The following is a 26456-nucleotide window of genomic DNA, read 5'->3' as shown; positions in this document are numbered from 1 at the left end:
TAGATGTGAGTGTGGGAGCATAAAGGAAGCTGAGTGCCAAAGAATTGATGCTTTCGAACTGTGGTGTTGGAGAAGACTCTTGAGAGTCCCTTGAACAGCAAGGAGATCAAACCAGTCAATCCTAAATTAAATCAATCCTGACTATTTACTGGAAAGACTGCTGCTGAAGATGAAGCTCCAATACTTTGGCCACCTGATTTGAAGAGCCAATTCACTGGAAAGGACCCTGATGCTGGGAAAGACTGAGGGCAGAAGGAGAAGGGGGCGAATGAGGATGAGATGGTTGGATGGCATCATTGATTCAATGAATCTGAGTTTGAGCAAACTCAGAGAGGAAGTAAAGGACAGGGAAGCCTGGTATGCTGTAGTCCATGGGGTTACACAGAATTGAACATGACTTAGTGACTGAACAACAAAGGAAAAAAAAAAATCATATGTGAACTTACATATAGAAGAAAGCTCAATTTCCTTCTTAATTGTTCACCATTTAACATAATCCAGCTTTCTTAAACTGTTTCACAGCATTGCAATAAATATTGTTCTACAAGTATGTTGCTGCTGTTGCAAGTATAGTTATACATATTACTGAGTTGTTCTTTAGGATACAGGCCTTGAAGTGGAATTACTGAATTCCCAATTTTACACACGTTTAAAGCTTTTTATTCTTCTTCAGAATATCCTAGCTTCTTTTTACAAATGTCTTTAAATAAAAGCAAATGCTCAAAGGTTTATTGAAGCAATCTTTGCATTAAAAGCCAGAAAAACTATCTTTGACTTTCAGATCTGTAAACTGTTAGGTTCCTCTAACTGTTTGGCCTCACCTTTTCCTCAAGTGAAAAATGAGGGTCTTTGTCATAATGCTTTCAAAAGCAAGCTGAGGACTTTATGCTCTAAGCAGTATGTAATGATAATGATCTAGGAGTAAATGTATTTCTTAAAACAGTTGCAGTCTCATGTTGACTCTACTCAGGGAGAAGTAATAAATATGCCTCTACTGAAACCTCTTATCTTATTAAAGCATATTTCCTTCACAGACATTTACCATGCAGGAAAAAGAAGGGTTGGACCTATTAGAAAATTTTGTGCATTGCTCATTTCCCTAATTATTAATGAATATTGTTCTTCCACATCACAAATTCACTTCTGAACTCATAATTAAATGACTAATAAAGGTAAGGTTTTGTATCCAGTAAAGGAAATGCCAAATGATTTCCTATATTTGATGGCATTTGGGTTTATTCAAAGCACATGACCTCACTCTTCCTGATGCCGACATCAGGGTGCCCCAGAGAGAAGTTGGTGGGAAGAAAACTTGTCAGTTTTTGGTTAGGATTTTAAGTATGACACACCAAAATTCACCTTTTTGTAAAAGAAACCTGGAAAACAAAAGCCATCTTTTATCAACTGAAAGAGGAAGTTTCTAATTTGTTAAATAAAGAAATATTATGACTTGAAACATAACACCTGGAGAAATTTCCTAAATATAAGCTAAACTTTAGTCTTTTCCCTGCTCCAGTAAATAGTTATCAGAGCTCTTTCCACCATTAACAAAGACCTGGGAATTTCTGTTTCTTAGTAGATAATCCTCACTGGAATGTTCTCACAGATACAGTATTTTTTTTATATATGAAAAAAATAAATGATCGTACCATGTGCTAAATATGCCTTCAGGTTACTGAAATTCCAGGTGTCATAAAATCCTCATGATTGTCATTGTATTGGATGAATTCCAGTGAAAACAGCACATACGGTTTGATTCTGTAATACAACCAGATTTGAAGAGAATATATCTCTTTTTACTATTTTTTTATTTATTCATTTTATTTTTGACTGTGCTGGGTCTTCTTTGATTGTCGTTGTGAGTGGGCTTCTTCTGGTTGAGGTGAGCAGAGTCTGCTCTTCCTTGCTGTGTAAGGGCTTCTCATTACGGTGGCTTCTCTGTTTCACAGGTTCTAGGGTGTGCAGACTTCAGTATTTGCAGCACACAGGCTCAGTAGTTGTGGTGCATGGGCTCAGCTGGCCCACAGCATATGGAATCTTTCCAGAGCCGAGATCGAACCCATGTCCCCTGCATTGGCAGGCAGGAGAAATCAGCTCTTTAATGTGTGCAAATTTTGAGCTTACAGATCATGAATAAGAAAACCATGTTCAAAAATTATGGTTCTTTAGCTTTGGTCAGTATCAGAATCTCCTAGGGAATCTTGTAAAAATACAAAGGTCGTTGGATCACAACGAACTGTGGAAAATTCTGAAAGAGATGGGAATACCAGACCACCTGACCTGCCTCTTGAGAATTCTGTATGCAGGTCAGGAAGCAACAGTTAGAACTGGACATGGAACAGACTGGTTCCAAATAGGGAAAGGAGTACGTCAAGGCTGTATATTGTCACCCTGCTTATTTAACTTCTGTGCAGAGTACATCATGAGAAACCCGGGGCTGGATGAAGCACAAGCTGGAATCAAGATTGCCAGAAGAAATATCAATAACCTCAGATATGCAGATGATACCACCTTTAGAAGAAGAACTAAAGAGCCTCTTGAAGAAAGTGAAAGAGGAGAGTGAAAAAGTTGGCTTAAAGTTCAACATTCAGAACACTAAGATCATGGCATTCAGTCCCATCACTTCATGGCAAATAGATGGGGAAACAGTGTCAGACTTTAGTTTTCTGGGCTCCAAAATCACTGCAGATGGTGATTGCAGCCATGAAATTAAAAGACGATTACTCCTTGGGAGGAAAGTTATGACTAACAGCATATTAAAAAGCAGAGACATTACTTTGCCCGCAAAGGTCCATCTAGTCAAAGCTATAGTTTTTCCAGTAGTCATGTATGGATGTGAGAGTTGGACTGCAAAGAAAGCTGAGTGCTGAAGAATTGATGCTTTTGAATTGTGGTGTTGGAGAAGACTCTTGAGAATTCCTTAGACTGCAAGGAGATCCAACCAGTCCATCCTAAAGAAGATCAGTCCTGAAAATTCATTGGAAGGACTGATGCTGAAGCTGAAACTCCAATCCTTTGGCCACCTGATGCGAAGAACTGACTCATTTGAAAAGACCCTGATGCTGGGAAAGATTAAAGGTGGGAGGAAAAGGGGATGACAGAGGATGAGATGGTTGGATGGCATCACTGACTCAATGGACATGAGTTTGAGTAAACTAAACTCTGAGAGTTGGTGATGGACAGGGAGGCCTAGTGTGCTGTAGTCCATGGGGTCACAAAGAGTTGGACATGACTAAGTGACTAAACTGAACTGATCTGAAGCCTATTCTACTCCAGTGAGTCTGGAACTCTGTCTCTCCAGTTGATTTTGTTACTCATCAAAGTTGGAGAACCACTATTCCTGAACCCTGTTATAAAGCTGCTGTTTCTTCTTAAGGTGCATATGAAAAACCTGAGAACCCTACTAAAATGCAGGTTCTGACTCAGTTCTGAATTGGTGTTGGGGGGTGCGGGGGAGTTTATCTAAGAATCTATACCTCAGCAAGGACCCAAATAACTAACACTATGCTCGGTCCACAGACCACATTCTGAGCTATAAGGCAGAGTCTAGCAGCACAGTTTCAACTCCTTTATATATGACATCTGCCTCAAGCCAATGTGAATAAAAATTTTCCACTTTCAGCAGCACTTGCCTAGGAGATATCAAAACTGACTGTTGTATTTTATCGCAGCTGGCTCTAAACAACCGAAGTTTCCCTGAACTTTGAGTGACCTGCATGGCAGATCTTTATGGAACCTAATTGCAGACACTTTCTGGAAAAATGAAAAATGAGACTATTTTAACCAAGTGTACACACATGTATGGACTTACCCTGCCCTCTCATTTCTATGCTTAATGTAATTACGTACTCCTCTCTCCAGCATATCAAGACCCCTGGTTTTCTCCTTCAGCAAATGACTCAATGAATTGAACTTTTCACTGTTCTGTGTTCTCTTGCCTGGTAAGTTAATGGGTTAGACTTGCTTTTTTTGTTGTTGCTGGTTTTGCTCTGGAGGTCTTTGTTTTATGCCTTTTTATTTGGAGTGTAATTGCCTTACAATGCTATGTTGGTTTCTGCTGTACAATGAAGCGAATCAGTTATATGTATGCATATATTCCCTCCCTCTTAGACCTCCCTCCCACCTGACTCCCACAACCCCACCCATTTAGGCCATCACAGAGCAGCCAGATGAGCTCCCTGTGCTATACAGCAATTTCCCATTAGCCATATATTTTATATGGTAGTGTGTATATGTCAATCTTAACCTCCCAGTTCGTTGCACTCTCCCCTTCTCCCCCACCTCCTTGTCCACACATGTGTCCTCTACTCTGCGTATCTTTCGTGGTGCTCAAATAGGTTCATCCAGACTGAAAAATAAATGTTTTATTCTTCGATACTAAGTTTTTAAGACACTGTTATTCCATAAAATCTTTGTTAAATCGACTATGCCTTTCTAAAATCATCTGCCTGGGGAATCCCTTCTTTCCTAAAAGGATTTTGCTCTGGTATTATCACTTGGTGAAAACTTCCATCACCTCCCAGTTGGAGCAATGTGACTATTCTCCACTCCATGCCAGCACCAGACCTCATCCTCTGGTCCTAATGTACACCTAGCGCATGACTACCCATCTGTGAGTTTACATCTTATGTTCTGCACTGCAAAGTGAAAACCTGACAGTAAGGGTCATTTTTTGTTGTATTATTTTTGTTATTGTTTTTATAGTTGTATCTCTGTTGAATTGAATAGGTGATGGTAAATAGTAATATTTTCTTCTTGTTACTTAACATCAGAATTCACAAAGTACTTTAATGTATGTTATATAATATGACCTTAATATATATATAAGAAAGGTTTTGAGATGTTAATAAAGCAAGAACCTTCAGAATATGAATTACCTTGAAAGCATCTGTAATTAATGTCCAAAAAAAGGATTTAAATTCAAATTTTTCCTCTAGATGTACATTAATCCATTTTCAATCACAAGCAAAGAAAAAGAACTTTTCTTACCAATTTTAAATTTCTTATCAATATAGAGTAAAATAAAATTCTGGGAAAAGATATAGGTATAATCTTTTATATATATCCCCATAATATATCCCCAAACTACAACACACAGGGGAAGCAGACTGAGCTATAATAGAGGTAGGTATATGGAAGAAATGGGGATACTGACCACCCCAATATGTGTGAAAAGACTAAAACAGCAGGAGAGAAGAGATACCAAGGTCTGCAAAGAAGTCAAGGAGAATTTTAACCTGAGTTCCTAGCAATAGTTTCTTTCGGCTCCACTCTACTTTCTATTATTTAATTCCACCTTGCAGCTATAGAATTTATTTGTTCATTAATTTTAATTTGCTTATATGTTTTAAAGTATTTAAGGCTGAATTTTATTTAAAGCATTGCAGAAGACTATATGTGTTTAAAACATCCAATTATAGAATACCAAAAATGATAGAAACAGTACAACAAAGTTTTTGTTTTGCCTTTTTTTTTTTTTTCTAAGTCAAGCTTACAGGAAACAAACTGTCCTGTGGACGAAAAAAAAAAAAAAAATGCTTAAACTATAGTGGTGGGCAAGCTCAGAAAAGATGGGTTAACCTAAGGAGTATTTGTCAATAATAAAAATCTAGTGCTCTATTTCATAGAATTATTCAGGAAAAGTGGGGGAAAGGCCTTGGACCCTTTAGGTAATCTAAAGGAAAAATTACCTGCTTCTGGAAGCAAAAAAAAAAAAAAGATGTCAAAGAAACTTAACCCTCTGCCTCAGCTCAGGTGAGGAAAAATCATCTTCCCTGAGAATTAACTGTATTCTTGCGAATTGACCATTGAAAGCACATTACCCACTTAGTCAATGTGTAACCCAAATTGGGGGGTGGGGGACAGATAAATTAGGTGTTTGGGATTAACATATACACACTACTGTACATAAAACAGACAATCAGCAAGGATCTACTTATAACACAGAGAACTACACTCAATATTTTGTAATAACCTACAAGGGAAAAGAATCTGAAAAAGAATAACTATGTATTTATAGATAGACATTCTTTTTTGTATATATCTGAATCACTTTCTATACGCCTAAAACTAACACAACATTGTAAATCAACTATACTTCAATAAAAAGAAAAAAATGTGTAAACAAAACAACTCCAAAGCAAGAAATAAGCTTCACATAATTCTAAGCTTAATATCTTAAGTATCTTACAAAGCAAAGTAGAATATATCAAACTAAAGTTGCCAAATTATGCTTCCTCCCAAAAAAAAAAAAAAAAGCCCTGAAGACGAAGCGCTAGCAGAAACGAAAACTAGATTTGAAAATTAAATTTCAAAGCACTTTAGGCATTAAAAGTATCAGAATCAAAGTACAGAATAAATATGCTACAAATATTTGGGGAAACAAAACATCAAGTGAGAAACAAAAAAAGCAGATGAACTAGATAGATTAAATTTACAGAAAGAGAGAATTGATGTGGTAAATTGATTATGAAATGGTCTTAATGCTTCACCCCTCCCTATAATTTACAACACCCTCTGTGATATAACTTGCAGATCCTCTCACCAAATGGTGGAGTGTATTTCCCCAGTCTTACAGGCTGGGCTTGTGCAGAAGTAGTGGTGTGCAGGCCTGATTTATCCATTAGTTTTGGTGGTCACAGTGCTGAGTCCACAATACTTTTAGAGGCTCATAAAAGTGTTTAATCTTAGTTTCTTTTAAAACCAGAATAAACAGAAATCAAATAGTGAATATATAGTAATAGTAATGAGTCCAGTCTAGATTACATTCATCTTTATTCCAAGGCAGTTATAAAATACAGTTTTTAATACTTTTTTATGACATGAGATCCACAAAGGACAAGATGCCAAGGGCTTCCAAAAGTAATAATGAAACCTGATAATGTGCTCATGTTAGTCCAGGGCTGAATAGGCCTTGTGTTCTGCTTGTTCTATTGTAACCCTGTCACCACAACACAAACATTCATGGCCTCGCCTACTGGAGAAGGAGAGATACCTGGAGCAGAACTGACTCACCCCAGATGAGGCCCCAGACATTTTGGCTGAAACCAGCAAAATCAGCAAAGCCACAAAGCCAACCCACAGATGCTTGTAATGTGTAAGTGAGCCCAGTCAAGCCCAGAAGATCAGTCTGCTGACCTGGTTCATGAACAATAATACACGCTTGTTGTTCTAAGCCACTGAGTTTTGGGGTGGTTTGCTATGCAGCGGTAACAAATTGATACAAATAAATTGAAATAAAACTTCTGCATTGAAACCAGAAGGGACAAAGTGAAATTTTCAAACTAAAAGCATGGAAGATAAGAAGGAAGAGTTTAAAATATGTCTATTGGAGTTTCCCATGGCAGCAGTAGGAAGACTATATTTGAAAGGATGATGACTAAATATTTTGGGATTAGTAAAGGACTCAGACTATAGTTCCAGGAAGGACAATAAATGCTAAAAGGCAGAATAAATGGAATCTATACTTAATACATCAAAGTGAAAAAGCAAAACAGCAAAAATAAAACATGTGAAAGCAGGTAGATTAGAGGAGGCAATGTCACAAAGGTATGGAATATAATATAATGCTTTCTATATTCATTGTATGGGCACAAACTCCATGCAAATCACATGCTCCATTTAATCTTCCTTCATCACCTAACATTGGGAGAGATTTTTATTCTCTTCTGGGTTTTCAGGACACTCTGTGGGAACCTCTTACATAGTATGTATCTCATAATTCTTATTATCATTGTTATTCATGGGTAGGACCAAATTTTTTTTGTTTTTTTTGAGCCAGACCTAATCAAGCAACTGGCCCAAACTTTTTATATAATAAGGGAAATTACCTTCTTTAATTCAAAAGCATCCTGGAAAATAATAGTAATACACTTGGCCTTCAGTATCCAACCAACTGTAGATCAAAAATGATCTTTGAAAAAAGAAATCTAGAAAGTTCCAAAAAGCAAAACTGAATTTGCTGTGTGCTTCCACAACTATTTACATAACATTTATATTATATTTATAACTATTTGAAATGGCAACCCACTCCAGTATTCTTGCCTGGGAAATTCCAAGGACAGAGGAGTCTGGCAGGCTACAGTCCATGAGATCACAGAGTCAGACACAACTGAGTGACTGAGCATGCATTCACACACATCATTTACATCGTATTAGGTAATATAAAGGACTTCCCTGGTAGCTGAGATGGTAAAGAATCTGCCTGCAAATGCAGGAGATGGGTTCAGTCCCTTGGTCAAGAAGATCCCATGGAGAAGGGAATGGCAACCCACTCCAGTATTCCTGCTGGGAAATCCATGGACAGAGGAGCCTGGCAGGCTATAGTCCATGGGGTCACAAAGAGTCAGACACAACTGAGCCACTAACACTATACTATAGGTATTATAAGTTATCTAGAAATGACTTAAGGTATGTGGGAGGGTGTGCATAGGCTATATGAAAATACAATCCACTTAACATAAGGCACTTGAGCATTCAAGGATTTTGGCTTCCAATGGATATCCTAGAACCAATCTCCAGCAGATACTGAGAAACAACTGCATTAATACACTGTTACTTGCTTTTGGATAGTCAGTCTTAACAAAATATTATATATTTTCTCATATTTTTTCACAGTCAAAAACCTAGTCAAAAACATTAAAAGATTTAATTGTCAGGAGCTCAATGTTTTATTTTTTCATGTCCAACTCTTTGGGACCCCATGAACTGCAGCACATCAGGCTTCCCTGCCCTTCATTATCTCCCTGAGTTTACAACTTAGCAACTGAGCAATGATGTTTTATTATACTCCTCAATGTCCACATTCAAAACATATTACAATTCTAGTTAACAGCATTGCATTGACAGAAAATGCAAGCAGTAGAGAACATCTCAAAGGGGAGTACATGCTAAAGATACTTTAAAAAGCCTTATTATATAAATTTTAATGTTTTTTAAAAAAATTTTAATAATTTTTTAAAATAAATAAATACATGTTTAATAGAACTGTACATTTCCTTATTATACAGACACATACTTACTGTCTCTTCACCTTTCCAATACATTTATTTTCCAATTTTGGAATAGTAAGTATTCACTTTCTGCATTACTACATCATTGAAATGCTAGTCAGAGCTGTGTCGGGTAGTACAAGGTGATTATCTTTCTTTTCTTGCATAATTTATTTTTCTCCATAAATTATATTTGTCTTAATTTTTTCAAGTTATTTTACTTTTTAGAGCAGTTTTAATTTCCTAGAAAAACTGAGTAGAATAATTATCTGAAGTTTGCATACAAGGTTTGTATGTTTTTTAAATTCTTATTCAAGGTCTTCCCAAAGTGCTTCAATACACTCTCAAAACATTTAAGTACATTATGCTTTCAATTTTGTCATTTGGAAGAAAGCTTTCTGGAACTTTTAAGACTTCTCCTATCTTGATTGTCTTCTATGATGACTAAACAGTCCTTTGGATCAAGGATTAGATTATTTTTAAGTCTTTGAAGCCCTTCCCATCAGCAAAGTGACTAGCATATTGTGAGCCTTCTGTAAGTTATTAAACAATGACCCTACTACAAGAAGAAAGCAAGTGGGAAGCGTCTGCGTGATTGAGCTACTTACTCTGGAATATTCAACTAAACAGACAGTCCATAGTAGTTCAACAAGGGCTCCAGTTTATAGTAGTTCAACAGGGGCTCCTAGATCTGGAACTCTGGAGCTTTGCCTCACTGATCAATTCTTTCTATCAACTGACAATGACATTTATTTAGCTGGTCTGTTATTTGGGTATCATATGTTACTGCCTGTGACATATTTGTCAGAATCAACCTTCTTGGTCTCCTACTCTTCCATTTTACAGAAACAGATAATGAAAAACAAAATACATAAGTACCATTGCATCATCATGGTCTGCAGAGCACATTTCAATGTCCCTGAAGATAATCAATGCAGTTAAATTGATCTCTGAAATCAAAAGAAAGAATCTCATTTCTTTCAACTTAATTGAAACTGTCCTAAAATTCAAATGCACTAACAGGTGAGAAAGGCAATTATATAATTCTTTTATGAATTTCATGTTTATGTTTCTCCTCCTTGCTGTAGAAACTCTTGTGTTTACAAGCAGTACCATAGGAAAAGCAATGAGTAGATCAAATTTAAAAAGTGGAACCCCAGCTCCAGAATCTATTCATTAGGCAACTGAATAATTTCTCTGTTTCTACCTGATCATATTTAAAAAAATAAGAAGAATGAATATCCACTCTCAATTTCAGTACTGCCTTGACTACAGGACAGAAGAGAGTACAACAGCATTTTATAAATCTTAAAGCACACTGAAAATACTTTAATTAGATACCTGTGGTGGATTCATTTTGATATTTGGCAAAACTAATACAATTTGTAAAGTTTAAAAATAAAATAAAATTTAAAAAAATAGATATTTTAGACAAAACCATGTGTTAAAGATTCATGAAATAATAAAAAAATAAAAGGCCATAGATACAAAAATACTATAGGGTGGCCGTGAAGGATCATGGCTACTGAGCACAGGATCTAGAGAAAATCAACTGTAGTTCAAATTCCAGCTTTACCACATACTAGCTGAGTGATGATAGATAATTTACAAATCCTTTCTTTTCTTGGTATTTTTATCTGTAAAATAGGAATAATAATAGAATATTAATGGAATGAAGTAAAAGAAGTATGTAAAGCATGTAACCCAGTATCAAGCATATGGTCATCATATAGTATAGATGAGATCTTTTTTCATTTGTTATTATTAGTGCTGAACAAGAACTGTAACTGGTCAGTTCAGTCAGTTCAGTTGCTCAGTCATGTCTGACTCTTTGCAATGCCATGGACTGAAGAACGCCAGGCCTCCCAGTCGATCACCAACTACCAGAGTTTACTCAAAACTTGTCCATTGAGTCAGTGATGTCATCCAATCATCTCATCCTCTGTCGTCCCCTTCTCCTCCTGCCTTCAATCTTTCCCAGCATCAGGGTCTTTACAAATGAGTCAGTTCTTCACATCAGGTGGCCAAAGTATTGGAGTTTCAGCTTCAACATCAGTCCTTCCAATGACTATTCAGGACTGATTTCCTTTAGGATGGACTGGTTAGATATCCTTGCAGTCCAAGGGACTCTCAAGAGTCTTCTCCAACACAACAGTTCAAAAGCATCAATTCTTAGGCACTCAGCTTTCTTTGCAGTCCAACTCTCACATCCATACATGAGTATTGGAAAAACCATAGCCTTGACTAGATGGACCTTTGTCAGCAAAGTAATGTCTCTGCTTTTTAATATGTTGTCTAGGTTAGTCATAACTTTTCTTCCAAGGAGCAAGTGCCTTTTTATTTCATGGCTGCAGTACCACCTGCAGTGATTTTGGAGCCCAAAGAATAAAGTCTGCCACCATTTCCACTGTTTCCCCATCTATTTCCCATGAAGTGATGGGACTGGATGCCATGATCTTAGTTTTCTAAATGTTGAGCTTTAAGCCAACTTTTTCACTCTCCTCTTTCACTTTATTCAAGAGGCTCTTTAGTTCTTCTTCACTTTCTGCCATAAGGGTAGTGTCATCTGCATATCTGAGGTGATTGATATTTCTCCCAGCAATCTTGATTCCAGCTTGTGCTTCTTCCAGTCCAGCGTTTCTCGTGATATACTCTGCATATAAGTTAAATAAGCAGGGTGACAATATACAGCCTTGACGTACTCCTTTTCCTATTTGGAACCAGTCTGTTGTTCCATGTCCAGTTCTAACTGTTGCTTCCTGACCTGCATACAGGTTTCTCAAGAGGCAGGTCAGGTGGTCTGGTATTCCCATCTCTAGAAGAATTTTCCACAGTTTATTGTGATGCACACAGTCAAAGGCTTTGGCATAGTCAATAAAGCAGAAATAGATGTTTTACTGGGAACTCTCTTGCTTTTTCGATGATCCAACAGATGTTGGCAATTTGATCTCTGGTTCCTCTGCCTTTTTTAAAACCAGCTTGAACATCTAGAAGTTCCTGGTACACGTACTGGTGAAGCCTGGCTTGGAGAATTTTGAGCATTACTTTACAGTGTGTGAGATGAGTGCAATTGTGCGGTAGTTTGATCATTCTTTGGCATTGCCTTTCTTGGGATTGTAATGAAAACTGACCTTTTCCTGTCCTGTGGCCACTGCTGAGCTTTCCAAATTTGCTAGCATTTTTTTTTTAATTTTATTTTATTTTTAAACTTTACAATATTGTATTGGTTCTGCCATATATCGAAATGAATCCACCACAGGCATTCACAGCATCATCTTTTAGGATCTGAAATAGCTCAACTGGAATCCCATCACCGCCACTAGCTTTGTTTGCAGTGATGCTTCCTAAGGCCCACTTGACTTTGCATTCCAGGATGTCTGGCTCTAGGTGAGTGATCACACCATTGTGATTATCTGGGTTTGAGGATCTTTTTCAAAAACCTCTTCTTAATATCTTTTGCTTCATAATTTTATTTACCTTAATTCTTCTGCAAAAATCTATATCATTCTGTAGGACTGTTTTCTAGTTATAGGAAACATACAGTTATTTCATTAGAATAACTGATGACACATTGTAACATAGAATTTGAAGCTAAAATAAAACTTTAGAGGAGATTTCATCTAACTTACTTTGCAGATAAGAAAATGGAGGTACAGAGAATGCACCCACTTGATTAAGATTACACCACTTGTAGTGGCAGCTTTTACAGTAAAATCAGAGCCTCTGACATCTAAGTACCAAAGATTGTTGTCTTCTGGATACCTTCAGTTATTTCCAAAGATATACCAAAAGCATCATCTTCTAAGTCATAAGAATTACTAGTTGTATATTCTATTTTAACAGTCAGTGGGCTTTTTTCCACACTGCTCTTTTGTGTAACTTTGTCATAGAATGTAAAAATTATTCAAACTACTATGTATTATATATATATATATATATATATAGGAAGTTAGAAACTCACATTTTGCTAGTTATTAGTTACCACTTACTGGAAGTAGAGCTGCCTTGAGAAAGTCAACAACTCATAATATATTTTCAATTAGCTTCTGCAACTTTTCATTTTGAAGCTTTAAAATACTAGCTAAACCCACTACACTCATCTCAGTTTTGAATTATGATAATCCCCATTTGAAATGTGACTACAAAAATAGCTGGCTTTGCACTTACTCTACAATCTGTTGCATACTACATGATATTTTTAGTACCAACCTTACACAAAATGGGGGCTTCCCAGGTAGCGTTAGTGGTAAAGACTTCGCCTGCCAGTGCAGGCGATCGTAAGAGACTGAGTCAGGAAGATCCCCTGGAGGACAACGTGGCAACCCACTTCATTATTCATAGCTGGAGAATCCCATGGACAGAGGACCCTGGTGGGCTACAATCCATAGGGTCACAACGAGTTGGACAAACTGAAGCAACTTAGCACACACACATGTATACAAAAATAATAAAACTAAATAGAATAGAAAACAAAAAAGAGGCAATTAAAAAAAAAACAGAAACTTGTAGGTAACCTCAACAACTTTCCACACTTTAGTAATTTCTATCTGGTGAAAAGAATCCATACAACTTCAAAACATTTCTGCCAAAATCCTGAGTTTCCCTGTGAGATGGGAGAATGACAGGTACATCCATCCTAAAATACAGTAAACCAGGACAATTGCCCCAGCACAGCCCTCAGGTGGCTTCATGCCAGCCACTGCTGCTAGGTGGATGAGCAGAAACTGAAGGAAGCAAGCAGTGACAAAAGACACATCTTAACAGCTCATCCTGATTTCACGAGAGTTCCTTGACATTGGTTTTGATCTAGTTTTATTAATATTTGGATACTACACAGTGAAGACTTGGAGAAGGAGAATCCACCAAGATCTGCACTGAGTATCTCCTTTTTGGTATAGTTTTTAATATTTGAAATCCCACAGGAAAGTTCAGAAAAGTAAGACAGTTTATTGATAAGAAATGAAAGCAATGCCATAGTGAAGTGAAAGAGTTAGTTGCTCAGTTGAGTCCCAACTCTTTGCGACCCCATGGACTGCACTCCACCAGGCTCTTCTGTCCATGGGATTCTCCAGGCAAGAATACTGGAGTGGGTTGCAATTTCCTTCTCCAGGGGATCTTTCCAACCCAGGGATTGAACCCAGGTCTCCTGCATTGCAAGCAAATTCTTTACCATCTTAGTCATCAGGGAAGCCCTTCATTGATAAGACATGAAACCAACATCATAATTTTTCTAAGTGTAATTTCATAAACTAATTATAATCTTTAATTGTGACTAAATTGTAAAATGATCTAGGGCAGGACCCACACCCCTTGCTATCTTCTTTCCTGATCCACTGTGTGACCTATGAGAAAGTGAGTGAAAGTCGCTCAGTCGTTTCTGACTCTGTGATCCCATGGACTGCACAGTCCATGGAATTCTCCAGGCCAGAACACTGGAGTGGGTAGCTTTTCCCTTCTCCAGGGAATCTTCCCAATCCAGGGGTCGAACCCAGGTCTCCTGCATTGCAGGCGGATTCTTTTACCAGTTGAACCACAGTGGAAGCCCAAGAATACTGGAATGAGTAGCCTATCCCTTCTCCAGGGCATCTTCCCAACTCAGGAATTGAACCAGGGTCTCCTGCATTGCAGGTGGATTCTTTACCAACTTAGCTACCAGGGAAGCCCTGTGACCTATAAGAGCCATTAGTAAACTAGAGCTGGAGCTCAGCCCTGTGCTGTTTCTGCTCTGCCTGGACTGCCTACTGGATGCAGGGGTGTGTGTGTGTGTATGTGTGTGCATGCATGCGTGCACACTCTCCTAAGGTCCACTGCACACTGCTCTCCATGTTGTCAACATATTATTCTTTTGGTCATAAATTCCCTTTGAGTTCAGCTAAGGTAATGGAGTCAGCCTATTTAATACAGAGGCAGTCAGTGGTTTGCCTCTGTATTAAAAAAGTCTATTTCTTTATTTTCAATATGGAACTGCTTTTTTTTAAAAAACAGAAGTTAGTCTATTTCCCAAAGGATAAGTCCACGTCTGTTGAAAGGAAACAAAAGTACAAAGATCACATGTTATTTATTCATTATGTTTTGTAATTATAGGAAATTTTCAGTATATACAAAATTATAGGAATTTTTAAGCATATTCAAAAGGTAGAAACAATAATGTGACCTATTCCCATATGCCCATTACTCAGCTTAAACAATGAATTCAGGCAAATCTACATCTGTTATGAATTCAAAGCAAATCTACATCCTTTACCTACTCATTCTCCTCATCGTGGTTTTGAAGAAAACATTATTATGTATTTCAAACATTTCAATATTTTATCTTTAAAAGATAGGGATGCTTTTCAAAACATACATAATCATAATACCATTATAGACTTAAAATAATCAAGAATAATTCCTTAGTACCAGCCAGTATCCAGTGAGAACCTCTGCTTGCAGCTATAACAGAGGAGCTTGTAACAAAACAGTTCAGCTTACCAAGGACTAGAAAAGACGGATGAGATACACCTCTGATGCTTGAAGTTGTTCGGGAGTTTTGGGGGCAGGCAGGACTTGAAGGGTCAGGACCCCTAGGAAGGAAGCTCACTGAGGGAAGCTTAACATTCTTCATGCTGCTACTTCTTTGACAGCATATGCCAGTTCTTCTACTTCAAAAGTGAGAGTCTGAGAACTTATATAAAAGTAGGTAGTGACCCTTACTAAGGGGTAGACAAGGAAACAGAGATTGGAATCTCCTTGGACTGGGGAAAAAAAGTTGGAATTTAAACCTGCTAAAACAACCAGGACTTGAGAAGCTGAGATTCTTGGGCAAAGAGAAAACAAGAAAAGCAGTCAGTTCAACACTCTTTGCTGGTTTTCCCCGTGAGTCAGGTGCCACATCTTTACACATGCAGGGCAAGAATCCAAGAATCCAAGTGAATGCAGGGGGAAAGCCAAGTAGTACTTTCAGCATTCTTACAAGGCTAGGGAGACCCAAAAAATGGAGTTCTGGGTCTTCCCAGACTTGAGATTCTTGATCTGAACCCCAGAGGGTCGCACCCTAGCCGGGGAAAAACAGAAGTAAACTGAGTGAGTAATACAGGGTGATCAGTTGATAATTAGTCAGATTAATAGGGTGTCTCCTTTCAAAAGGAAGAGCAGCAACTTTTCAAACACAATGTTGGACAATATGCCAAGAAACATGACCAAAACTAAAAATACTCACAGGTGTTTTAGATATTAGAATTACCAGAAACAGTTTAAAAAAAAATAACTGTGATTAATATTACATTCACAAAAATATGCATCAAACTGGAAAATTTGAGAACTGGAAAATGTTTTCTTAGAAAAAGAACTGTACATTCTAACAGAAATAAGTCAATAGAGAGAGAATCAACTCACCACTAATTGGCTACCCTGAGGCACAGTTCACATAGAAAAGACAAGATAAACAACTTTTTTTCTTTATTTACAAGTTTTCAAAATAATAACTTGGTTTACCAGCATCTTTCAACAGTGGCCATTTATATTTGAAGTAGCATCATGAATTCATGGATTTGAAACATTTGCTATATCTAGCTCATTTTATTTGTAACTCACTTTGGTGCTCCAATTAATGGAAGCTTATTCAAATTGACTCCAAAAAGGTTCAGGAGAACCCTTTTGCTATCATCTTAGTTTTCACTGATAACTTCCCAGGCCACAGATTTGAAGTCCAAATCATTTTCAAGGAAATAGAAGCATTATTAGAACATATACATGCGCATACCCACATATGTTTGTGTCTCTGTATATATACATATGTATATATATTAGAAATATTATGCAGAATAGCCACAGTGACTGACTGAAAATAAATGAGGAAAATCTAACATTAAAGGATAGATGAAATCCCTCTACTTACAATACAGTTCCATCAACTACCTGCCCTCCCCTGGTGGCGGTGGTTCAGTGACTAAGTTGTGTTCTACTCTTGGGTCCCCATGGACTGTAGCCCTCCAGGCTCCTCTGTCCATGGGATTTCCCAGGCAAGAGCACTGGAATGGGTTGCCATTTCCTTCTCTAGGGGATCTTATTGACCTATGGTCGAACCCACATTTCTTGAATTGGCGGGCGGATTTTTTACTGCTGAGCCATCAGAGAAGCCCGCTGTTTGCCCTAACTACCATATATTTTGTAGCCCTTTATATGTATCTACAAGAGAAGAAGGAGAAAAGATGCCAGTGTTATTTCTTCTTTGAGGACTGATAAAGAGGAAACTGTCTTAAGATACAGTGAAGCAACTATTTTTAAACTCTTGCATCATGCAGGCTGAGTTGGGTCTATGTAAAAAAAAAATTATGTGAATATAGGAAGGTAAGGAGAGTGGAGGAAAAACAGAATTTCTGAATAAGATTATAGCATTGCCTTTTAAAGCAAAAAACTATTTCTTGGGTGCATGTGATGGTGTGGGGACAAACCCTCTGGAAAAAAAAAAAAAAGAAGATAAACAGGATGATTTTTAGGCATGTGGTTCTTTCCAAACTTCTAATTTCATAGGATCATTTCACCAAAAATAAAATTGTCATAGTTTCTTATTGTTTGTCATGTTAAGGCTGGATAATTGGCATCCTATTGTTTGTACAGGACAAAATATTACAGGAAAAAACACCACGTGACTTGGGTGTCTCTGGGTTCTCGTGGGAACGAGAAGGTTCTTAGTGAGAAGGAGAAAATATTCAAACAGCATAACCACAAGCTCACTAATGGCCATTTTCTGCTTAAATGTGGGAATTGAGGGTATTTTGCATGTTTCATTTATTTTTCAAACATTTGAAAATACATTTTTTTTTTCAAAAGTAAAGCAGGAAGACTGGAATATTTATTATAAGTTTTGTCATCGTTTTTGCTTTGGTATAAACATTTGCAGCATTCAGAGAAAAGTATAATTAAAGCTATGCACTTTGTAATCTGCACTTATTTAGTTTTGTGTAATTGCCTTAGTCAGGTAAGCCTTTCCCAATTATTTGTGGTTGTGAAAAATAATAATAATAGTAACATCAATGGGGTATAGTATTAGTTTCCTCCTGCCGCTGTAACAGATTGCCACAAACTTAGTGGCTTAAAACAACACAGATTTATTGTACAGTTCTGGAGGTCAGAGGTGTACAGTGGATCTCAGGAGACTCAAATCCAAGCTCAAATCAGTCAGTAGGGCTGCACTCCTGAAGGCTCTAAGACAGAATCCATTTCCTTTCCTTTTATAGCTTTTAGGTATTGCCTGCATTCACTGGCTCACAGCCCTCTATTACTGTAACCTCTGACCCCTGGTCACATCTCTTTCCCTGGTTCTGATTCTCCAGCCTCCCTCTTTCACATATGAAGACCTTGTGGTTACACTGGGCTCAAAGGATAATTCAGGAAAATCTTTCCATCTTAAGATGCTTAATTTAATCACATCTGCAATGTCCTCTTTACCATAGGTAATATATTTACAGGTTCCTGGAATGAGTACACAGACATCTCTTCTTTACATCCTTTTCCCTCTACCATATTTACTCAATGTAAAGTCTCCAAATAGGCATTAAAAGAGAACAGCTCATGTGGTCAGGTTATTTGGGGAGAACAGAGCAGGGCTCTTGGCAGTTCAGGAGTCAGCTGCCTGAGCTTCCCTCAGGAAAGACTGGACTTGAGCCAAAGCCACCTCATGCTGTCCCTCAGGTCCATTTTTTTTTTCTGACTTGTTTTCTGTGTCAAATCCATCAAAGCTGTTACCCCTCAAATACTATGAGTTGGGCCTGTGGTCTGCTTTGTAGTTTTCAACATTGCTATACGTTTTGGTGTGAGTCCACATGTGGGCATGCATGTGCATAAGTGTGTGTGACTTCATACATCTTTAGTTGAAAGTCGAGAGCACAATCATGGGCTGCCACCAGGACAACTAGAAGTCTTCCCGTCCCCTTTGAGTTTTAGTTTTATTTGCCGTCACTGTCATTACTGCCTTTTTTAATTTGATTTTCAGTTTTCTGAATATCATGTCCACTTTAGGTTTTATGCTCACTGTAACCAATTATGTCATGGAATCTAAGGCTAGCATTTCTTCAAGACATTACTTTGTTCATAGTAAACAAAATCAAAGATAAGCTTTTGAGCAGGCGCAACACCTCAGACATCACTACTTGATGCAGATTCTATTTACCAATGAGCTCTGTTGCACCTTCAAGGTCCTTCTCATTCCCTCCTTTTGGGGAGCCACTATCAACCAATGCAGACATGTGATATTAAGTTTGTGTGCCGTCATGGGTAGAATGATCTCATTTTGCTTGAGTGGTTTGTTCAGTTAACAAGTACTTATTAAGCCTCTACTATGCACTAGGCACTGTGATCTTTCCTGGAGATAAATGGTAAATAAAAGTATATCCCATGTCATCAAGAAGCACTCAGTTTATTGGTAGAGACAAAGTTACACACAAAGGGAAAGGTGCTAAACAGATGTAAGCCCAGGATGCCCTAGGAGCACCTGGACCAAGCATCCATCATTATGCCAAGGGGCAGGAATGACCTCTTAAAGGACAGAGAGACCTGATGGATAAATGGGAGTTAATCAATCAGAGAAGAGAGACAGAGATCCCTGGTATTCCTTAAGCCCTTCTTAGCCTTTGCCCCATTTACCTCATTGCTGTTTAACCACTTCTCTGGTAAATTCTTTCTCCCAAGAACTCCTGTGCCTCAGGTATTTCGTGGAAGTGTGGACGCCAGAAATGTTATTATCTCATGGTGAATCACTTCTCTTTGGTGGTGGTGCTGAAATCGCAAAGAAATGACATAAACTTGCTGCAGTTCTTACTTGGGAAAACCTCCAAAAAGCCTCTTTACTCTTCTTTCTTTTTATAGAACTCTGCCCTCCATTGTCTCCTTAGGGGGGAGGAATCCCTGAGCCAAGTTCTTCAGCCTCAGTGAACTTCTCTGAACTCCTTTACGTTGGTCTAGATGAGCCTCCTCTACCCACCCAAGTCCGCTTTCATTGGTACCTCCACAGCAAAGCGATTTTGAGACTTCAAATCAGAAAGACAACCTCTTATGGCATCCTCATTAAGTGTATATATTGATTTAGTGATCATATGGGAAGAGATGTGCTCTGAGGATGTTTTTCTCTGATAGTTTCTTCATGGAAATGGCTCGAGGTGAGTTTGGAAGAGTCAACAATGTACAAACATATGGAATAATGGCCAAGAAATATGGGCAAGAATCCGCTGCCCTCAAACTTCTTTTTCTCTATCTCAGCCTAGCTTTTGCTTCCTTAATTCAATGTCACTACTTTTGAGTTGCCCACATGAATGTTTCTAGAGGGAATCACACTAGATCTACAGTACAAGCTTAGTAACATCAACCTCCTCTGATATTCTAGCTTAAATGTCTCCCGGTTTTGTTTTTGCTTTTGCTTTTAGATTAGCTACAACTAGCCGAGAAATGGTCTACTGAAACTAGAACCTTGCACAGAAATTTTCAGGTAGGACGTGTTTAAAAGGATTTGAATGAAAAATCACCATCAGAGCAAAACAGTTCTCCAGTTATACTTTCCATTAAATATTAAGTATGCAATGGGGAAACAAGTTGAAAATATAAATGTATAATAATTGAATTATTACAAGTTTAGAAGCCGAAGAGACACATCAACATGTTTCATATGTGAACTAAGTATCTCCTCCCCCTCTACTTTCACTGGCAGGAAATACATTAGTATATGCTGTTTCTGCTTAAGTCTGAGAAGAAAAGGCCAAGTGACAGCTTTAAAAGTTGACCTTGAATAAGTTATCAGTTGCAGCACTTCTCTAAATCTTGGGCTCAATTTACTCTGTTTAAGTGTAGCCTCTTTTATGTTTATCCTTAGATATTTTAACAAAGCATCATAATGTTATTTTTATTGTGTAATCACATGAACAAACATACTACTTTTAACTCTTACTAATCACCTGCTTTTAACTCTCATTTAATCACCTGGTTGGTGAGTCTAGGACAGTACAGCAAATTATTAGCCTAAAACTGCAAACCAGAGAGTTAAAAAATAATAAAACAAAATAAAGAATTTTTAAAAAGCAACCCTACACATCAGAGTTGTGAAACAATTGCAAGCATTTCAAAATATGTATTGAAATAATAAAATCTCAGTGAACTGAACCTAAACGGCACACATGTAAACTGCTGGATCTTTTAACTATGAGAAGTATTTTTAGTATTTAACTTTTTACAAGGAAGGATATGCTGCTGCTGCTAAGTCAACTTCAGTCATGTCCAACTCTGTGCGACCCCATAGACAGCAGCCCATCAGGCTCCCCGTCCCTGGGATTCTCCAGGCAAGAACGCTGGAGTGGGTTGCCATTTCCTTCTCCAATGCATGAAAGTGAAAGTGAAGTCCCTCAGTCGCGTCCGACTCTTGCGACCCCATGGACTGCAGTCTACCAGGCTCCTCTGTTCATGGGATTTTCCAGGCAAGAGTACTGGAGTGGGGTGCCATTTCCTTCTCCAGGAAGGATATGAGAAAGTGAGTAAATGTACTCTATTCAGAGATTCATAAACAAGGCAGTTTTCAGCATAAGTCCCGGGGATGAGAACACATTCTGTCTAGCCTCCCAAGCTTCTGTACTATAGTGCTCTGTGTTTAATCTGCAGGCTTCAAAGTGAGGAGAATGATTTAATGCATTTGAGAAAACATTTTGAATACCAGCTTTAAAGCAAAAAGGGGTTTTCCACGTTAGCCACAGCTGCCCACAAAATACAAGTTAACAATTTGCCCCATTTCCTAGCTATTCTAGTTGAGGTTTTAATGTACACAGCTAATAAAGCATCTTTCATATTGTAGTTGGAGCATCCCGACCCATTCATGGACCACTGACTTAGAGACAATCTTGTCTGCCATTGCTTCTGTGGCATGAGGTCTTGAAATGATCAGTTATCTCGTAGGATGACTCACATCACTAGCTCAATGTGGTTTCACACTACCAAGAGAACACAGTGCCAGCACATGCCCAGTAACTCACAGCATAGTCATTTCCCTGAAATCTTTATAAGGAGTGCCCCTCCATCTGGTGTAAAAATACATTATTCATTCAATACACATCCTATTCACTAAATAGGGAGAATATCATCCCTACACTTCCATTTATACTCAAACCATGTCACTTGGGTAATTGTGACTTCTCTGGTTTTATACTTTGAGATTTTGTAAGCATTTTATATCTTCCTTTTGAAAATTGCATTTTATTAAATATTCGACCAGAGATCTAATTTTCCATTTCCTTTTCTCTCCCCTGAGTCTCTGTATCATGCTCACATTTAAGCCACAGGTACACTTGGAAAGCTTAACTTTACTTCTGAGTCATGTTGCTGAGCAACTAAAATCTCCCTCCAATCCCAAGGGGCTCACTCCCCTACAGTTTCTCTTCTCGTCTAAGGACACCAGAATAGAATGAGTAAACTGTGCTCACTGTATTTCCAATTATGTGGGTTTTTAGTGTTATCTGCTTCCAGGAACATTTATGACAACACTTGGATTCTAGGATCCACTCTAATACATATACTCTAGTAAAAACTGGAAGAGTCTCTGCTGCTGCTAAGTTGCTTCAGTTGTGTCAGACTCTGTGCGACCCCATAGATGGAGGCCCACCAGGCTCCCCTGTCCCTGGGATTCTCCAGGCAAGAACACTGGAGTGGGTTGCCATTTCCTTCTCCAATGCATGAAAGTGAAAAGTGAAAGTGAAGTCGCTCAGTCGTGTCCAACTCTAGCGACCCCATGGACTGTAGCCCACCAGGCTCCTCTGTCCATGGGATTTTCCAGGCAAGAGTACTGGAGTCGGGTGCCATTGCCTTTTCTGGAAGAGTCTCTAGGTGTTCACAAATATATATATATATATATATATATATATATATATTTCATATTTTATATATGTTTATTTCTTTCAGTATGATAGAACCAATACTCAGGTTAGGAGATCAAGGTTTAAGTTGAATATCTATGTAACCTTGGGTTTCAGAACAACACAGACCTTCTGCTACTGCATCACCTAGTCTTGAGACCAGAGGCAGTAGGAACAGTTTGAGAATACAAACCCAAAGAACCCCATGAAGCAAGTAAAATCCCCAAGTGCAACATCAAGAGGAAGAGGCTTATAGAACCAAGAAATGACACAGAAGAGATCTTGTTTATTAATTTAATCAGGATATTTTATTATATCAAGAGATCTGAATATCTTACAGATCTGTCAATTGCTCTTCATTCCTACTGTTAGTTTCCTAATTCAGGCAATCACAAGGCTTTCCCAGATCACTCCAACCTCCCCTATGTGGTCTCCCTAATATCCAGGCCGGATTCCCTCTTCTCCACTATGCACTGAATAGCCTGATGAATTCCTCTGATTAAAATGCTAAAGTGCCTCCTCACTGCCCTCAAGTAAAGCTGATCTCCTCAGTATGGAACACCAGCTTTCTCCCTCTGCTCGTGCTTGCTTTCCTAGCATTACCTCTTGACCATCTCCTACTGCTTTGCCATCTAAAGTCCAGTCTGACTGAATGACATCTACAGCTTCCTACTTCCCAACTCTCTGTAAAAGCTCTGCTTTCTACTATGGATACCATCTCACTCCCAACACCTCTGTTCTTACCTAAACAAGTCTTACTCATTTTCCAGATTAGATGATGCTTCCTAAAAACTGAATTAAAGTGGCCCTTCATTGCCCACATACCAAGATAGCACAGGTACTGACACACATGGCAGCTCTTCATCCTATGAGTTCTGAACAACTCACCAAACTCTAAAGTCCGCAAGCAAGGAACTATAACAGTTGAGTGTTGAGACCATGTGTTCAGACTCTAAAGCTACAACAAATATATTTTCCTTTTCCCTCTAAGGGAATCAAGGGATAAGCTCATATACTCATTCAATCACCTTTAGTGAGGAGTTCCAGTGCCACAGCTTTAAATGGCATTTTTCTCAACATATGAGATGACTTTGACATTAAACCCACAAACTCAGGATACAAGAAATGTAAAATCCTTTTTTTTATGTTCACTTTGCACTCTGTGGTAGCAACTTAATCTTGTCAATTCTGGGTCATCTCATTCAAGTCAGTTCCATCTTTTCCTTGGAGTTGCACCCAAGTTGGAAGGAGAAGCACTGATTCTGCACTGAGGCAATGGAAATGGGGACGGAAATCTGATCCTCTGTCATCACCAGATATCCACTGGCTCCTTTGGTCATGTGTCTACACATCGGTAGCATCTTCCTCACTCCATCCCAAGGCCTCTCTGGATCTGATTCTATAATATGTCAGTTACGTTAAAACTCGCTCAGGCATACTGAAAACACTTGGTTGTTCCCTGAACCAAAAGAGCATGGGAAAATTCTATGAAGTTTCCTCAGGTTTGTATGCCTAGACAGTCTGTAAAACTGTTTACTCGAGTGCTTCTATGAAATACTTCTGTAAATGTTGATGCCAACTTCTACAAGTTTTAGCAGCCCTCTGACTTCATTTACTAACAAGGATACAAATAGATTTTTCACAGGTCATCCTGAATCTAGTGTGACATTTTGTGTGTTTCCTATATATTTTGTCCAACCCTGGATTCAACACCAGGCAGAAAGTTCATAGGGTGACTCAACTCTGTCTAGCTTATTCTCTGATTTTAATTTTCTTCTTTCTCCTAGTCAGGAAAAATTCGTCTGCTCTGGGTGCCAGTCATTATATTCTTCTCTGTCATTTGTCTCATGTTTTGAAATCAGGGTGTTTTTGAAGCCATATTTCAAACTATTTATGTTCTCTGCTTTCTGCGTGTAATTTACTCCCTGAGGCATATATATAGAATGTCACAGTTTCCCAGGTATGAACAAGTCACAAAACAAAAGGAGCTATGGTGAGGGGGTACCAATTAATATCTCAAGATATTATTCGACCTTATAAATCACTACCTATGAGCCTAAATTTCTAAAAGCAGAGTTTTCCAGTAAGTGCTGGCAGAACTCACTAGAATACCTCATGGAAATGTCCTGATGTCTTCCCACTCTTCCCTCCTAAATTAGAGTTCAATTTCACCCTTGTATTGTTCTGACGCAAATCAGCAGAACTGGAGGGAAATGACATAAATACCAAGAAAGAATGAATTTGCTCATGAAGCTTCTTGCGTCTGTGTAGGCCCTTTTTAGGCTCAGTCATTGGCTTGTGATAGGACAGAAGCCAGGCCAAGCTTCCACAACAAACAGGAGAGAACAGAGAAAAGATTTCTGCACAGTCTCTTTACAAATCCAAGAAGCGGGAAGTGAAAGAGGTAGAAGAGCATTGCCCCTCGAATGTTAAGGCACGACAACTTTTTTCATCAAAAAATTCAAAGAAGAAATAAATGAATGAGTGACTAAGCTAATAAATAAAGGGACTTCCCATGGTTCAGTGGTTAAGAATTCACCGGCCAGTGCAGGGGATGTGGATTCGATCCCTGGCTGGGGAACTAAGCCCACACGTTGCAATTACTGAGCCTGTGCAGCACAACTGAAGTAAAGCTTGCATGTCGCAACAAAGGTCCCTCATGCAGCAACCAAGACTTGACACAACCAAATAAATAAATGCATTTTTAATTAATAAATAAATTAGTGAATGAATGAAGAAAGTATGAAAGCTAGGAAACTGTAAAAGGAAAGGAAAACTGAAAAAAAAACAAAAAACAAAAACTGGAATTTAGGGTTTGTGAACTGGACATGGAACAACAGACTGGTTCCAAATAGGAAAAGGAGTACGTCAAGGCTGTATATTATCACCCTGCTTATTTAACTTCTATGCAGAATACATCATGAGAAACGCTGGACTGGAAGAAACACAAGCTGGAATCAAGATCGCCGGGAGACATATCAATAACCTCAGACATGCAGATGACACCACCCTTATGGCAGAAAGTGAAGAGGAACTAAAAAGCCTCTTGATGAAAGTGAAAGAGGAGACTGAAAAAGTTGGCTTAAAGCTCAACATTGAGAAAACAAAGATCATGGCATCCGGTCTCATCACTTCATGGGAAATAGGTGGGGAAACAGTGGAAACAGTGTCAGACTTTATTTTTCTGGGCTCCAAAATTACTGCAGATGGTGATTGCAGCCATGAAATTAAAAGACGCTTACTCCTTGGAAGGAAAGTTATGACCAACCTAGATAGCATATTGAAAAGCAGAGACATTACTTTGCCAACAAAGGTTCATCTAGTCAAGGCTATGGTTTTTCCTGTGGTCATGTATAGATGTGAGAGTTGGACTGTGAAGAAGGCTGAGCGCCGAAGAATTGATGCTTTTGAACTGTGGTGTTGGAGAAGACTCTTGAGAGTCCCTTGGACTGCAAGGAGATCCAACCAGTCCATTCTGAAGGAGATCAGCCTTGGGACTTCTTTGGAAGGAATGATGCTAAAGCTGAAACTCCAGTACTTTGGCCACCTCATGCGAAGAGTTGACTCATTGGAAAAGACTCTGATGCTGGGAGGGATTGGG

At 38.4% G+C, this 26456-nt stretch overlaps 1 long non-coding RNA gene across 1 annotated transcript in view; it reads right to left on the bottom strand.

Moving 5' to 3' along the window:
* Positions 1-26456, bottom strand: part of LOC133233649 (uncharacterized) — a 265658-nt gene that overhangs the window by 98867 nt on the left and 140335 nt on the right. Inside the window, exon 3 of the long non-coding RNA XR_009731793.1 lies at positions 19614-19745. This is a non-coding gene — a long non-coding RNA (uncharacterized LOC133233649). The remainder of the gene's footprint in view (positions 1-19613; positions 19746-26456) is intronic.

The sequence above is a fragment of the Bos javanicus genome, chromosome 20, assembly GCF_032452875.1.
Source record: "Bos javanicus breed banteng chromosome 20, ARS-OSU_banteng_1.0, whole genome shotgun sequence".
Classification (NCBI taxonomy): Eukaryota; Metazoa; Chordata; class Mammalia; order Artiodactyla; family Bovidae; genus Bos; species Bos javanicus.
Note: the sequence above shows the minus strand (reverse complement) of the source record. Positions and strands in the feature narration are given on the sequence as shown.